The sequence below is a fragment of the Corapipo altera genome, unplaced genomic scaffold, assembly GCF_003945725.1.
Source record: "Corapipo altera isolate COAL_440 unplaced genomic scaffold, ASM394572v1 112, whole genome shotgun sequence".
Lineage (NCBI taxonomy): Eukaryota > Metazoa > Chordata > Aves > Passeriformes > Pipridae > Corapipo > Corapipo altera.
This window is the reverse complement of record NW_020884899.1, coordinates 5221638-5238705: the sequence shown is the minus strand read 5'-3', so window position 1 is coordinate 5238705 and position 17068 is coordinate 5221638. Positions and strand designations below refer to the sequence as shown.

At 53.5% G+C, this 17068-nt stretch overlaps 1 protein-coding gene and 1 long non-coding RNA gene across 3 annotated transcripts in view; one reads left to right on the top strand and one right to left on the bottom strand.

The window, feature by feature from the left end:
- LOC113949881 (phosphatidylinositol 3-kinase regulatory subunit gamma) overlaps positions 1–17068 on the top strand; it is a 78021-nt gene that overhangs the window by 28078 nt on the left and 32875 nt on the right. The gene's annotated exons all lie outside the window — the stretch shown is intronic.
- LOC113949883 lies at positions 13010–16354 on the bottom strand. The gene is made up of 3 exons (XR_003528599.1): positions 15655–16354; positions 14863–14933; positions 13010–14762 (listed from the first exon to the last, which is right to left on the bottom strand). It is a non-coding gene; the product is annotated as an uncharacterized LOC113949883 (long non-coding RNA).

Sequence of the window (17068 nt, the reverse complement as noted above, 5' to 3'; positions counted from 1 at the left end):
TTCGCTCTTGCCGCTAGCCAGCTCTGAGGAAGACCGAGGAGCCTGAATTACTTTTTTCCAAGAAAGGTGGACTTGGTTTGCAGAAAGATAAGGGCTGGGGAACAGTTATTCTGCTCTGCCGAGCCTTCTGCCATCTGGAACAGCTTTTGGTTTCCTTCTGGATACTTCTTCCATGACCTGAGATGGGAGGACCGGGAGAGGTGCAAGGGAATCACCTGGACCCCCAAGGAGAGGAAGAGTGAGGAGATGGAGCCAGGGGACACATGGATCTGTCCCTGTGCACCCTCTTTGCAGGGGTGGGTCAAAGTCAGCCCAGGCAGGTGGAGAGCTGGTTTAGGGAAGGGCTTGGAACAAACCTTGCTGTGGAAGGTCATTCAAGTCCCCCAGTCAGCCTGTCCATGGGATGTGCCTGCTCTCTCTGAGCAGCCACCTGCCCAACCCTTTGCCAGGGTGGTGGCCATGATCTCCTGCAGCCACTGCTTCTCATTCCACATCCTCCAGCCCAGGGGTGGGGAAAGCCTCATCATCTCCATCCTCCCTCTTTCCTTCCTGGGAATAAAGGTAAAAGCAAAGTCTTTTGACTGGATTACCCAGGGACTAAAGAGGGGAGAGCTCTCCTCAAGGCAGGGAGCACTGCTAACCCCAGCCCCCCAGCTGAGAAGTCTCTGGTCTACTAATGGGTTGTACTCCTGCAACTACTTTGTCCTCAGGGAGGCCATAAAAAGTGTCTCCCATTTTTCGAGCTGCCTGTTCCCAGAGAAACTGGGGGACAACTGGGTCTCTTGGGCATGGTGCTCCTCCCACTTGGAAAACACTGCACAGAGCTCTGCCAGAGGCTGGACTTCAGCTTCCGTGGCCCTAAATGTTTCTGAGCCACTTGTGTCTGTGCCACATATTAGGGTCCCCTGGTCCCTACCAGCTGCTCTGCACCAAACATTTCCTATCTAGTGGCTTTGATTTGGTGTTCCTGAGGTTGACACCCGGCTCAGGACCATGCTGCCCAGGCAGCCTGTGCCGCCCTCAGCATCCAGTGCTTGAAACCACAGCCTCTTGGTGAGCATCCTCCCTGGAGAGGCTGCTCTCTGCAATTAATCTGGGCATGGTTTATGCTAACGACTCTCCCCACTTTAAATTATAAATGGCCCTTGGCATGTGTGCACACAAACACACGTGTGAGCACAGAGATCCTTTAAGGCCATCATTAGCTGTAATTAGCGGGATCTGTCACTCATCTTTGGCAGTTAACGATGAGCCCTGAGTCAGAGGAATCCAGCGGCAGATAAAATAAACACGATTTCAAACAGTTTGGAAATAACAAGCCCTCATTAATCAGACAAGCCCCAAAGGGAAGCGCTTGGAAAAGTGGTGGCTTCTTTGCTGTTGCCGAGAGCGGGGGTGGGTGGGCTCCACACCGGCCCCCGTGCTCCCCAAACCAACCCCCTAGCGGGAGTGGGAGTCAGGCTGCTTTCTTGCTTGGCTGACTTCATGGCAGGACTGAGGTGTCAGAGCCAGTCAGCTCGAGCAAAAAATCTGAAAACTGGAAAAACCCACCCAAAAGGGCTCCTTCATGGCCCCTCTCTGGGCAAAAGCAGCCGAGGCTGGCCCTGAGGTGCAGGTGGGGGTGATGCTGGTGCAGGGGCTCAGCTCTGGGTAGAGATGAAACAGCTCTGGGGCAGCACATCCCACAGCCATCACTCACCCCAAGATGTGAAAGGATGTGTGGGGAGGAGCATCCCTGTGATCTGGAAACACAGGGGAGAGAGGATTTGGGGAAGGGGCTGGCACGAGGGATGTTTCCTAGGGAGCAGAGGGAGCTGGGGAGACTTCTAGCTGTCACAGCTGCAGCTAAATCACAGCAAATAGGAGGGGAATGGGACACACGAGGCTGGTTTATATTACAAAGGAGCAGTCCATCATGGGGTATTTAAAATAATCCGCTTAGATGCACAGTAGCAGATTTGGAGTGCTAAGGGAATTGAAGGCGCTGTGGCTTTGCAAGGCTGGATCAGATCTAGTTAAGACGCCACTTAGGACAGTACATCCCATCCTGCCTCGCTGCCTCAGGGGACAGCACACAGCACCTGCAACCCCTGCAAGGCCACTCCCAGCCCACCAGGGAGGCGCCCAAGGTGACACTGGCCACATCGGGATGGGTGACAATACCCTGTGGCATCTCCCTGGGACAGGTGGCAGGGTTGGGGAGCATGGAGCCATGGGCTGGATTAGGCACAGGACAGGAGGTTCCCATGAGGGTCCGAGGCTGCAGAGGGGTGAAGGAGGTATAACTGGTGCTTGGGTCCAGGGGACACTGGTGTATCTCGGTGGCACCTTTGTGCTGAAGCCAGCTGCCTGGCAAAACAGCTCGGGCCAGGGGAAGCTCGGGAGAGAGCTGCACCCGCACTGCCAAGCAATGGGAATCTCCTCTAATGGCATCCATGTGGTATTTCCTGCTCAGCTGGGGCTGGGGACACAGCACAGGGTCCTTGGGAGGCTGGGACCAGGGGATTGCATAGGGCTCTGCACCTGCTTTGGGTGAGGAGCTGGGGCTCAGGCTGCTCTGCAGGGCTACCAGCCAGGCTGCTCTGCCCCTGCGTCGGCCTGCAAGCACCCCAGCAATGCCAGTGGCTGCAGAGGGGAGTGGCTCCTAATGCCGTGAGCTAGGCAGTCCTCTGCTGAGGCCTGGGATCAGTCTGGGGTCTATGTGGGTAGGAACATGGGCTGTCTGAGCATCTCTGAGAATCCTAGCACTGCTCCTCTGATCCAGGCTGAAAGCTCAGCCCCAGGGAAGCCAATTTATTCTGAGAGAGGGATTTCATCCCAGAGACTTCGTCACGGGCAGGCATTCCCCCGGAAGAGCATCCTTCCAAGGGCAGATGGTTTCCACCTTGGGCTGGCTCAGGGGGTTCAGCCTGCAGGGGCCCTGCAGAGCCAGACCAGCAGCAGCCTCTTGGAGCCAGGCAGCGTTGCCGGACATGACCCTGGCATGGAGCTGGTCATCAGGCTGCCCATCCCTTTGCTCCCAGGGAAGGCAGGGCCCAGCAACATGGCCACAAAATCTGAAGCTGCATGTCAGATTAGGCCATAGGACTGCCTGCCCCTCTTCTTGTCCTTAACCTGTGCTCTCTGTCCCCCTCCGACCCCACCACAGAGCTGCACTCAACGCGAGAGCTCACTCTGGCAGGTTTAAACACTGTCCCCAGCTCCCCTGAGCATTAATCCGAGGGAGGATTAAGGTTACCAAGCTCCTGGAGCCACCCAGCTCTCACGCCTCCCGGAATGGACCCGTCTTGTCCTGGCCCAGAGAGTCTCCCTGGGGACTTGCTGCTGTCCCCCCTGAGCTCCCCGAGCTCTCCTCCATCAGCAGGCATCTCACTGGGGTTGTGCAGCACCTGTTCACCTCTCCTCAAATCAGAGCCCACGGATCATCCCTGGGGCTTTGGGGGCTTCCAAGCCTCTGTGAGCATCTTCCCCTTGCTCCCTGCAAGCCCTGGGGTGAGGGTCAGGGTGGGTATTAGCTTCTCCCTGCTCTTCTCTCCTGTGCCTGTGGTGCTGTGCTCTGGTCACTCACTCCTAGGTGGCTCTGGGTTCGTGACAACTAGTTTAAATGCATGGAAAATACCTTAATCCCAGTAAGACCCTGATCCCTGCCTGCTCATGCTCCCTGTGAAAGCCCCCCACTTCAGCCATAATCCCCTAGGAGAGGTCATCTGTGCACCCTTCAGCTGTGGGAAGAAGAGACCCTCTCCAGGGCACCCACAAACTCCTGGGGTTGGCACACAGGTCCTAGTTAGCACTGCCCAAGAAGTCTTGTCACCTGCAGAGGACAGTGCAGATAGAGATGCTCCTGCCACAGGGTAGGATGGCCAGGGCAGAGAGGGTCACAGGTGGAGCTGCCACCCTCTTGTGCCCCCTTAGTGCCACCAGCTCCAGAACAGAGGTTTTCAGAGAGAATCAGATAAGTGTTACCTACTTTTACACAGTTAGGATAATTTTTCATTTCTGTTCTGAGTTACTATAGGCTCCACAGTGACCAGAACCCATAGCTTGCCAGTCCCTATCCCACAGCTGCCCCATTCCACCCAGAGGGCTCCCCAGGGCATGGGATTGGAGGAACCCTGCTTGTGGGGAGAAAGGCGGTCCTGGCTCTCACCCCCAGTCCCATTTCCCCAATGTTGGGAGCTTCTGCTGCCTTCACCTGTCCTGAGTTGTGGCCCAACAAGCTGTAATCCCCCTCCTGCTGCACCTGCAGGATCAGAGGCTGCCAGTGTTGAACAGAATCCCAGAGAAAGGAGGGCACTGGGGAGGTGATAATAAACCCTAATGATACCCGGGGAGAGGGCAACAGGCTCTCCTCAGTCTCTTGCGTCTCTAAGCAGGCAATAGGAAAAATGTGTGTTTGCAGAATTGTCTCTTATATTTATAAGAAGCAAGGACAATGCTGGGATAGAGGCTGAGCTGAGCTTTTAACCAGCCAGATTACACTTAGCAGGAGCATTTACCTCTGCCTCTAATCCGCCTGCCACAAAGACTTGCTAACTCCTTCCCGGATTTAACTGGAAGGCTTCAAATCTTCCTGCAGAGGAGAGAGTTAAGCCCGAGCTGGTGCTGGAGGGCTGCACAGGTCAGGGTCAGCACTCCTCCCCTTGGGCACATCAGGTTTGGGCTGGCCATTTGAGCCCCATACTCAATTTTTTTCTGGCAACAGGTCCTGCAGTCAGGACAGGCAGATGGGCATGTGCCAGGAGCCCCTCAGTCCGTGGGAGCTCTGTGCTGGTGGCTTCAAAATAAGAGCTTGTGCAGAGCAAAAATTTGGACATTTCTGAGCAAAAATCACTGCTGCTTGAATGCAGAACAGAGGCAAATGCTCTGGAAGAGCCACCTGGCTGGCACAGCCCCTCTTGTTTTCAGGTGGATTTCTTGTAAGAAAAGAAAGCATCCGTAGCCAGTGCTGAGTGGCTGGGGAAGGCAGGGGAAGGCTGCTGTAGGATATGGCCATGCTCTCGTGACTCCCCACCCCACCCCAGAGCAGCCACATCCTCCATCACCTGCACAGTCCTCAGAGACCAGGGCACTGATGCCCAGTGGTGGGCACCAGCACTGTGGCTCATGCCAGCAGAATCCCTCCCCTTATGAGCATTCCCTCTTAGGATGCTTTGCCTCCATGTCAGGGAGGGGAGAGACAAAACCCCTGTCCCTTGGCCCTGCAGCACACCCCTATGGCACCTCACAGCACAGTGACACCAACACTGCCACGGTGCCTCAATAAGGGATTTTGGTGTGGGGCTTTGGGCCGGGGGGACGGCAACATGGCATGGGCTGATGTCACTGAGCTGGCTGGTGTTGGGCAGCACATGGCTCTGGTTGCTCTGCAGCAGCCCCACAGCCCACTAGTGCAACCCTCCAGCGAGGATGTTCTGGCCAGGAGAAGGGCTGGCTCACTTGCTGGCATGAGCCTGGCCCAGCCCCGCAGAGCCTGGCCTGACAGGCTGCCCACCCTCGGTCTTGCCCTGTGCTGCCGGCGCTAAGCCTCGCGTGCCAGGTTCACAGGCTGAGCCGGGAAGGATGCGTGAGCTGAGACAGCAGAGCCAGGGATGAAACCTCCCCTTGACTTCTGGGAAGCCGGCAGTATCGGAAATTTCCCTCCCGGCACAGCTGCATGGGAGGGGACGGCGAGTCCCCTCGGCCAGATTTTGCACAGTCTCTCTCCATCCGGCAGCACCTCTCGGGGCGCGAGGACAGACGAGCCTCGAGCGCAGCCCAGGCCAGGGTGACACGATGGCAGCCATCCCACTGCCACCGCCCCGCACCGGCTCCTGCTCGCACAAAGGCCGGAAGCTGGGAGCAGCCGGGGGGTTTCCCGGTTCAGCCGTGGCCCCGGGTGCCCCAGGGATGAGCTGGCTGCCAGCCAGCAGCACCCAGCCTGGCCTCTGAGTCCCTTTGCTGTGCTGCTCAAGGGGCTTCTGCCACAGTGGGGGAATTCTCTGCCTTTCCTTCACTCAGTTACCCCAGCGCTGCCGCAGCGGAATCATTATGGGGTGTTCCATCTACAGTATCACCTTCTCCTTAGGCTGAGTGCAGAAAGCACCTGGTAAGAGAAAATCCACCTCCTGTGCTTCTGAACTTGGCACTGGGACCCGCAGCGGGCAGAGGGTGCTGGGCTGAGGGTGCCGTGCCGGGACAGGCAGGCAGGGCTGCAGAGCCCCCCCACTCCCCCCCTCCAGCCTGCCGGGCAAGGGGCCAGCTTGGCTTCCGCAGCCCTTTCTGCAGGCAGGGCTGGTGTGTTCACCACAAGCTATGGATGGCCAGGCTGCCGCTTACAGTAAATCTGAGTAAGTTGTTTTGGGCAGAGCATTTGCAGTCCCGCAGGCAGCAAACCAGCCATGTCCTACTGGCACCGTCATCTGCCGCAGGCGTCTCCTGTTTCCAGCGCGCTCCTTGGCTTTCCCAGCACTGGCCTGCCGCGTGTCAAACCCCGTCATCAGCACAAAGCCACTTTCCCAGGGTTCCCCCACCTTCCTGGAGACAGCTTATGTCTCAGGGAGAGGAGCAGCATCTGCTGTCACCCCCCTGCTTCAGCTCCAGTTGTACAGGAGAGCTGGCAAGGAAGGATCCTGGGGCACCCAGTGATGCCAGCACGGTCCCACAAACTGCTGCTCCACCACCCTGTTGCTGCTGCTTTCTCCCATCACTGCCCTCTGGTCATCAGCTCCAATCTCCAGCAGACTAACCGGGGGATTTTTCAGCTTTCTTGGAGAATGTGAAACCTTTGTCCCTGTGGTAGCCAGTGGATGAACCTGAAGCACGAATGAAGCACTTTCTTTAGGGCTTAAGTGGGATTTAAGTGGTGAGGGCTCCAGCCCCCTTCACGGATGGGTAACTCCAAGCACTGGGAAAAGGCAAGATCTGACTTAACTAGCAGAGTTTCTCTGAGCCCTCAGGATCACATTTTGCATTTCCTTACCCACAAGTACTTTCTCCCCACCCACCTTTTAAGTGAAAACCACTCAGGGGCTCATGCCATTAGTGACTGTGAGGCTGGGGGCTGCAAGGACTGTCCCACACCTCATTTCACACCTGCACCCCAAGTCCAGAGGAAGGTGAGGTACACACTAGCAAAAGATTCATTCTGTTGAATGACCAAGAAGCAGAAAGCAAGCAAGGCACTAAGTCACCCTAGGACAGACCACGTCCCAGGTTCTGAGCCCTGCCACCCCTGGCCCACCAGCCTGGGGACATTTGCCTCAGAGCAGCTCTGCCAGCTCCATGGCAGCTGCTGCATTTGGCCCAAACTTTGCCAGCATGGGAAAAGGATGCACAGCAGACACAGGCAAGGGATTTTCCAGGGTGAGAGCTTGCTCCTAGTCTGGTTTTTCAGAAGCAGACTGCGAGCATGTGAATCAGAGGTATTTGTCAAGTTGGTTCCTGCAGTGGAAGTGATCAAATAATTGTTCATACACTCGTCTGGCCCAATGGCTTATGCTCACAGAGCAGAAACTTGCTGTCAAGCTGCAGGACTGTGCTTCCCCCGTGATGCTGTGCTTGTATTGTAAGAGGAAGACGCTGAGGCCGCAGGTGCCTTTCCAAGGCAGAGCCGTGTCACAGTCCAGGCACACTGCCAGCCAGTCACTGGGCTGGATTCCTGCCTCCCTTTCTCTCGTAGAATCTCGGGAGGGTTGTACTTGACAACGGGGTTTTCCCTTTCCTGCTTGCCCAACAGGGTACTTCCAGCATCTTCTCCGCTCCTTCTCCTCTCCTTCCCCCTCCCACCAGTTTGCACTGCTGACAGCCCATCTTTGGGTTCTCCCCACCTCCCCATGCTCAAGCAGGCATCTAGAACACTGCTGCTGCTCTGAGGAAGGATAGAGGGTGCACATTCCTGTGGGAAACTCAGGCTTTCCCAACAGCAGCCTCTTCCAGCCCCTAAAGTGACAGTGACCTGAACATTTCTATTCAGACCAACTATGTTTTCAGGCATTTGTAACCTCCTCTGATGTATTTTTCTTTGTCCTTTGGGGTTGAAATTATTATGGCTTTGTGCAAAAACCAACTCTGAAGTGCTTGGGGAGTGGAAACCTCCCATTATACTTTTGAAAAATAATATTAATCTTCCCTCTCCTTTTATAAAGAGCTCTCTCCCTGATGGCTCAGGACTGGAGGTAGGCATTTGATGTGGAAATAGCCCTTGCTGAAAGAGCCCTTTTGATGTTCATTTTTCACAGGGCCAACTCCAAACCAAACATGGGGAGCACAGGGTGCTGGCAGGGCTGGGCTCCAAAGGCTGCCCAGGAAGGACATGGAACAAATGAGAGGTGCTGCCAGACATTTATGCTGCCTGCCTTGTTTCTCTGAGCAATAGGCAGGTGTTTCCAGGCTTCCAAAAATAATAAAACCGGGGAGAATTCCATTCATTAAAACTGTCCTTGGCCTGATTCAGCTCCAGGACTTAGGGCAGGTGCCCAGTCTGCGCTGAGCCAGAGTGATCCTTTGCCCAGGACAAGACTGGAGTGCCACAGGCCCAGACAGCATCCACAAGCAAGAGCATCCCCATCCTGCCTGCAGGGACACAGGGGACAGGGAAGTGGAATCTCGCTTTGTGACTGAGCCACTGTCTTGGGGTGCCTCTTGTGGCAGGGAGCCTGGTCACATGTTTGCTTCTTTCAGTCTGACATAGCTCCTAGCTCCTTATTTAGTGGTTTTAGTATCCACCATCTTTGCCTCCTGTAGTGCAGCAAGCAAGTTTTTCCTCCCTTCCCCTGCCTCTCTTTCTCACACTGTTTTCACCCATTTAATTCCTCAAAGCACTTTTAAGAGGCCATTCACCCGGAAGGTATTGCCCCAAACAAAGCTGTATTGTGTACGTTTCCCCAAAGGAAGATAAGAGCTTCAGTAAAGGTGCTAGCAGCTCTCACAGAGCCCCAGTGTTTGGGATGAGTCAACCCACCGGCTGGGATTTGCATAGCTACAATATCCCTCTTCATTTTCTGGCAGGTTCTTGGCCTGGAAACCAGTTGTATTAAACCTTAGACCAGTGTATTGGCCTGGCAATCAGCACTGCACGATTTACTCCGTCTCTCCCCTTTTTCTTTTCGGAGACAATACACATTCTATGCTTTGTCAGCAGAAGGCAGGGAGAGAGCTCACCCTTTGGGGCATCCCATTCCTGAGAGCTGCAGGCACCCAGTGCTCCTGCAGCTGACAGCTGTGTCTGCGCTCCACAAAGAGCTCGTGTCCAGTGCATGGTCATGGCACCAGGAGACAAAAGATTTTTCACTGTGTTCTCTACCAACCCATGTGTTGTGAGAGAGACTCCGCTGCATTTTACCCGAAAGCTTTGTCCTCATTAAAATCTGAAGATGTTGCAAGTTTTATCTGATCCTTGAGGAACAGATGAACTGCCGGACATCTGGAAATCCTGGATGCAAGCACAGCTCAGCCCGAAGGCACATGCTTAGCAAGACCAGTGCTCCCAGGACGCAGGGGACCAGCCACACACGTGCTGTGCAGTCCCTCCGTGCACAGGCTGTAAAGCTGATGCTTTCCAAATGCTCTGGATTTGTTGCATGTTTCGAGGACATCTGTGTAGCATAGGCACTGGTGGGCTCAGGATTCCAGCAAACAGCCATAAGATTTACCTGGTGTGCTGGGAGGCTGAACTTCATGCTGCAGTGGCTCATCTGCCAACTTGTGCCCAACTCCAGCTGTGCCACTACAACCAGGACTTAGTGAATCTATGAAATTTTGGGGTTTGATTGATAAAGTCTTGTCCAATGGCACAAAGTAATGTGGTGGTTTTCAGGTATAAGGGATATATCCTGTATGTTTCTAGAGGATATCTAGGACTCCACAAGGCAAGCATGGCAGCAGAGTGAGTTCTCAGTGAGTCCCACCTGTCCTCCACAGAAATAATATTCTCTTGGGAACCCAGCATTATTCAACCAAATTCCCGGTTTGAGTTCAGAAACCTTCAGCAGGGAAATAACCTTAATGGAAAAGACAGACAAGAAAAGGTCTTAAAGAAGCTGACCTGCAAGTTGCCTTTGCTCAAACCCTCCCTGCCCATTTCCTTGGCTGGACAAGGAAGGCATCATGTTCATGTGCTGGATTTTAAACAATCACCCTACACCATGCCGTTTGTTTTATTTCCTTGCTCAGCGCTCAGAGGCTGTTCTTCTTTTGCTTATTTACTGTAAAGCAGAGAAAGCCAGGGAAAATGATCTCCAAAGCAAACAGAGCCATGTTTCCATTTGGGAAAACTTAGAGGGAAAGCGCGTGTAGCTAAGCAACAATGCATGATGGTAAATGGGTCATTTTCCAAGGCATGAATTGCATGTGGATAACTGCAAGGAAAACAACCCCAGCCAACACACGGCCGACGTTTGAATTCTTGGCATAAGTGATTAATAAGAAATGAGAGGACTTTTCAATACCCCCGAGAGCTCCCGGGGTTGTTACGGGGGTTTTTCTCCTGCTTTCCATCTCCACCCAAAACCTGGGGTGGGAGTCTCCGTTACTGGGGCTGGGCAGAGCTCCGAGTACGAATGTGTTGCAGCGAGGTTCCCTGGACACAAAGAGTGATAGGTCAGCTCCACCACATCCCAGGGAAAGGGATGGGGCCAAGGGAGTTGCATGGCAGGACTGGGGACTCAACCAGGAGAAACTGCCTTCTGTTTTGGGCCAGAGGGAAGCCAGCATTCCCCTGTGCATTAGCACTGAAGTTTGATCTCAGCCTCCTCCAGCAGTACCCAGGGGTGGCTTTGCTCACTTTTCCTCCTTGTGAAACCAGATAATCTCAGCTGTAAGAAAAGGGGGGATGGGAGCTTTCTTACCCTGGGGTAACACATTCTGCATATATAAGGGTACTAGTACTAGGATAACACTAGCTATGGGATGGTAAAATCATTCAGGAAGCCGGGAATGGGAAAATTTGCTGGAAGATAAATAGGTGAGATCACTTTGAGTTGGAGGCATAATGTCCACATCATGTAGCTGCTGCATTATGGTGGACTGTGCCTGTCTCAGCTGTGGGTGAAGGGTTAGGGAACCCTTCAGCTTTGCATCGTAGTGTAGGAAAACTATTGAGTTGGGTTTTTTTTCAGAATAATAACAAATCTACAGAGTTCGAGCTTTGCGTTTGCAGAAGTGACCACTCCTCTGGGCTTTTCCAGAATTCCTCCTACTGGGAATGGTGCCACCTTCAAACCCGTGCTGGCAATCCAGCTTGAAGGTCACCAAGTGGGATGGCAGCAGAGCAGGGATGAGACCTCACTTTTCCTAGAGGTGGCATTGATTTCCTCTTCCTGCTGCTTGCATCACTGGCTGGGATCAAAACATACACTGCCATTTTTACTAAAAAGAAAGAGTTAATGCAGGAAAGTATTGGGATTATTTCTTTCCTCCATGAATAAAGTTCTACAGTTCCTTTTAAAATCAGACCTGAGGAATTTACAGAGTGGTTATTGTACATTCCTTGGGAAAAGAAAAAATCTAAGCAAGTAGTTCCAGTGCATTAAAGCAATGAATAGAGGAAGTGAAAAATATTTTAAATTCCTCTACAGTGTTACATTTAAAAAGTGTTCTGGTTTAGGACATTAGAACTGGGGAGGTGGCTTTTTTCTCTCTCTCTTTTTTCCCCTTCTAATTTCTCTGAACTTGTTACAAGTTTCCTTCCATTTTGCTCACCATTTCCAAGCAACTAAATAGAGAGAGGCCTGGAACGATGACAGAGATGCAAAGTGCACAAAGGGACCAGAGTGTGGTCCGATAATTCTGTAATTGGAGCTGCTCGAGGCAAAATTTTTTTCAAGCCAGTGTAAATGGGGATCGCTGAAACCCTTAACAATCGGTCTGTCAGGCTGCTTCTTTAATGGATTGCTCTGTTTAACTCTCTCTGTTTGTCACTGGCAAGATGACAAGAGAAATTAGTGTACTGGAAAATATAAGGTAACTGGCAGTTCCCCAGCCCAGCTCCACAGCCCCGCAGACCCCGGGGTGCCGCAGCGCCAGAGCCCGGCTCACCGGCTGCTCTCCCGCCTCTGTGGAGAAGGAGGAGGAGGGGAGCTTGCAACTTCCTACCCTTCCTAGGGATAGGAAGACCTGCAAAAATACCCCGTGGCTCTGGGGCCGACCTAGTGAAGAGTGTGTGGGGAGAAGGGGGAGGGTTGGGGGGTCCCTGGAGCACCGAGCGCAGCTGGCAGCAGGCCAGGATTGGGGTGGGAGAGAGCGCCTAAGTGTCCTCCCAAGTTGCAAACCTGTAATCAGCAGCAAATTGGCTTTGTTGTCTGCTTTTCCACCACAGATAGTCTTTTTTTTAAAGCACTACGAGTTAATATCGGTTTTCTGGGAGCACTGGGTGAAGGGTGGGAGCAGTTACCGTCGGAGAAGGTGCTTCCAGTGCGTGAGTGTGTGAGTGTGTGCGTGTGTGCAAGGGTGCACTGCTTTGGAGATGCTCTGACACCTCCATTGTTCGCAGCCAGACCCTGAAACTTGGCAGCAACGATGCCCCGAGGCTAGAGATGTACCTTTCACTTTTCCCATGAAATTCCATTCTGGTTTGGCTGAGTTATTTAAAAAAAAAAAAAAAAAAAAAAAAAAAAGTTTGAAAATCACCATTTCCCTTCTGCTGCCTGCATTCCTCAGGAAAACTTTGGCAGCCTGTCAAAACAATAACTGAACGTGAACTTTCTAAAGAGCTGGCCCGGTGCTGTCTGCCAAAGCAGCAATTCAGCACAGCTCAGCGCTGTGTGTCCTTTCCCTCACCCCCCACCCCGTGCCCACCCCCTTGCATGCCCAACCCTGGGCACCCTCTGGTGCAGATGTGTCCACCAGTGTGCAGGCCACTGTCCAGCTGCAAAAGCCACACACACCTCCTCTCCCCTCACAGGAGAGCAGCCTTCTGCTTCCATCGTGGACCATTACTCCTGCAATATTTTTGGGCAGAAGCCTTTGGAGCAGCAAGGACAGGCCAGCCCAAACCTTGCTGAGGAATACCTTAGGTCCAGCTGCAACAACCTACGTTGTAGACATTTATTTAAAAGATCTTTTTCTTCATTCTTTTTTTAAATGCTATTTCCTAAGTTAAAAGAATGTTGTTTACAATACAAAGCCAACTGCTTTTAAGTTAGGAAATGCCTAATGTATGATTCCTTGCAAGCTCAGCTCTGTGTGCACACACTGTGCTCCGACCTTTAGGTACGTGAGCCCCCGTCCCAACCTCTATCCTTGCCCTGTGGACAGGGGAGGGAAAAGGGCACAAGCGGCTCCCACCGCTGTAAATAAGACACTTCCTAACGCTGAAGTGTTTTGTTTGAATGTTTTTGCAGACCGCATATTATTCTTTAATACAGGTTTTTAATGCAATGTATAATTTTCTAACCAAAGCACCCGACTTCGGCGCACTTGCCAGAGTTTTTCCTCACCACAGAAATGTGGCCACATCTGGGGTGGAGTGAGGCAACTGTTTTGCAGCCTATTAGGACATGAAATGACTATAAAGCAGAGAGGAGGAATCACAACCCTTATTAAAAAAAACCCATTACATTTCACATGAAGGTGCTGGAGGATGCGTGGAGGGAAACTGCTGCTACTTCATCCCTGCAGGGATTAATACTCTTAATCTGGTGGCAAGTGCTTTGTGGTCTCTGTGGTACTTTTGGGGCTCAGACTGTACAATTGATGGGGAAGATGGTGCTTGCACTGTCCCCATTCCACCAGCACCACTCAGGTTCAGGAAGGCAGGATGACCCTCTGACTTTCCCAACACCTCTTCTCCCACCAGCAAGGCCCAGGTTTAGCTCACAGCATCGAGCCATGCCAAGGCCCCAGTGGTAGTGTCTAAGCCAAAGCAGACCAGCCCTCCTGCCTTTTCCTCCTCATCACCAGGAGCTGAGAAACAGGCAAGAAGAATCCATTAACTAAACCAAACTGCTGCAACTGGTTGTTCCTTGCAAGGTGCGGCTGCCTCCATGGGAAGCTGGCCACCAGTCATGGCCCATCCTCCACAAATCCCAGTGTCTGTGCAGCACAAGGCCAGGAATTTCATGTAGCGTTTACTGACGGCCAGGGAGTTGTCCTTTCTGCTCTACCTTCTCCAAGCTCCCCTCCAGCAGGCCCTGAGCTTGTGCTAACAGTGAAGCTAATATGTGGATCTTGGGAGTGGCCAGGAGTCTCCAGCCTGCCCCAAAAATCTCTCATCGTTTTCGTGCGTTTGGCTGGCAGCACCGTGGATTCAGCCCCCTCCCTCCCTCCCTCCGTCCTCCACCCCTCCAACTATAAAAGCCTGTTGTGGCCTACATTCAGCTGTCGGATATCACATTATCATGGCTCTGCAAAGAGGAAACCAAGCAGTTTGGCACAAATGGCTTTTCTGTGTTCAGCCTGTTCCAGCGCGGGTCTGTTTGGCTCCTCCTGAAGCACATGGAAGCGCTCAAAACTTCAATATTTAATCTTGCCTTGAAATGCAAATTGTCAGATCCTCGGGAAGGAAAGCGAGTGAGTGCATGGCCGCCGATGCGGGATGACGGGAAGGCAGCAGGCACCGGGCTCACTTCTTGCCTTTCAGCCTTAGCGTGGGGCACCAGGTCCCCTCCTCCAGCATTTCCATAACCACCATTATTTTATTTCAGCGTTTGAATGTAGGTTTTCCTGATTTGGGGGGACCCAGTGCTCAACCAGACCCTGAGCATCCCTGAGCGCTCGGCGTGCTCCGGGTTTCGTGTCTGTTCCCTGTGAGCACTGCTGTGATGCTCGGTGGTCAGACCTTGTGCCTGTGGAGGAGAGGCACAGACAGAGGGGGTTTAGCAGTGTGTGAGGCAGCACATGTGCCTCCCTCTCCCCCCTCAGCACACACATGCACACCATGCTTACCCCTTGTGCAAGGCAGGTGTTGTGGTAGGAAAGGGAGCACCTCATACGTGCGTCTTGGGAGCCAAGCAATCCTAGATATAAGTACAGTTTTGAGAAATAAAAACACATTAATATTCTGTTCTCTCAAGGCATTATCCTACTGTTTACCATTACACACAATCCTTTGCCTTAAATTGCATCTTTGATTAAAGCAGCAATGAGAGAAACCAGTGCTAATAACAAAATGTATTCCGCTTTAAATCACTAAAGTGAAAACATCAATAAGCTGTAACCATCAGTGCCGCCATGAAAATGAAGGGAACCACCATGGGAAACAGCAAGGATGAAATCCACTTTGCCAGCATAAAAGCCAAGTAATTAGGTCTTATGTGGGTGGAACTTATAATGAGGTGCAGGAAGGGGGAAAACGAATTTCAACCCGAGTCTGCCTCCTCCCCCACCTCTGCCAGAGCTGCTAATCTAAGTTTGGGGGCTGCCATAGGGACTGCAGCCCCAGTTTTTAGTTCTGCAGGGCCTGCAAAGCAGCATCCACCTCTCCAGCTGCACCCATGCCCAACCCTTGTGCAGTGCCCCACACCCTGTCGCTGGGCAGCCAATGGCTTGTACCCACAGCACCAGCTCAAATTTTCTCTGGGGGAGTGGGCTGTCCTTCCATTTCCCTTTGAACAAGCTGGAGCCAATATATTGTATCAGCCCAAGGAATTTAATTTAAAAATTAGAAAAAGGAATCGTATCTGGCTATCACGGATTAATCAGAATTTGTGGATGGGGTTATAAAATTAATTTATATACAGTGAGTGATTTGAATCAAAGCCCTGTGTTCCTCTGCAGCTGTCCATCCCTCAAGGAGCTCTGTTACTGGAGCAGCCTGCTCTCAATTGCTGGCTGTGGAAGTTGTGATACATCAGCAAACTTCAGATCTTCCCTCATACTCTCACATCGGGTACAGCCTCTCAGTTACTCAGTATTGCAGTCACCCTCGGGTTCACCCAAGCCGGGAGATGTTCTCAGGAGCTGCTGCCTAGTGCTGGAGCAGGAGAAATTATTCGTCACTTGCTCTTCCACGCTTTGAAGCGCAAATGAAGCAGACAAGCTTCAGCGCTGGGTTTTCCAGCATTCCCTGACATCTCCGCAGATCGAGGTGCTGTCCCTCCTTGTGCCTGCGACACTGGTTGGAGGCCTCAGGAAAGGACTTTTCCTGAATTTCTCAACTTCGTTTAGCCTTCCTCTGAGTGTGCTTTGCCGCGCTAAAGCCGAGGCTGAGTGCCGAGCTTGGCAGCACTTCTGCCTCCCGCCGGTGCCTGTGGGCTGCGGGCTGTGGCTGCCCATCGGGATGTGGCTGCCAGGCAGCCTGAGGTTCCGTTTCGGGTGTGTTCACAGCTCAGACTTATCCCAAAGCTTATGAGAGACAGACATCCAGCTTGGTGCCTTTTCCTGTGGGTTGGTGGGTATTTTTTGTTGGTTTGGTTTTTTTTTGTTTTTGGTTGGTTGGTGTCTTCCCCCCCCCCCCCCTTCCCCCCCGCTGGTTATGTCACTAGAAAGCGCGCTGGGTTTTTCCCGGGGGTCACACCCGCGTCAGTTACGGTGTCCTCTGAAATGATCGGGTTATTACGTGGATCGCAGAGCAGGCAGCTGACAGGGCCCTGCACAGGCAGGGCAGGGAGGAGAGCCCTGTTTGTGGCAGCGAGGCAGCGGCTGAGGGGTCAGACACAGCCGGGCATGGGGACAGCGGCTCCACCCGCACAGGGCGCCCCGTGCCCGCACACCCCGTCCCCACAGGGGGGGTGGCAGGCAGGCCCGGCGCTGCGGCACACCGGCTCGGAGGGAGGAGGGAGCAGCACCTCCGGCGGTGCGGGCAGCAGGCGCTCCCCCACGGGTCGCGCTGGGGCTGCCGGTGTCGGGCCCAGCCCGGGCACTCCCGGGGTGCGGAACCGCTGCCGGACGCGGGTCCCCCCACACCCCGTCCCCGCTCTCGCCCCAGCGCTCGCCTTCCTTTGTCCCGCTTGGTAACCGGTGCCCCCGGCCAATCGCCGTCGAGCCGGCCGGCCCCGCCGCCCGCCGATTGGCCGGGCCGCCCGCAGCCCTCCGCCAATCGCGGCGCTCGCTGCTCCCTCAGACAAAGGCAGCGGCTCTGGCAACTGCGCCGCGCTCCCCCCGCCCCCCGCGCGTGCTCCGCGGCACCGGCCCCCTGGCGCCCGGCCAGCCG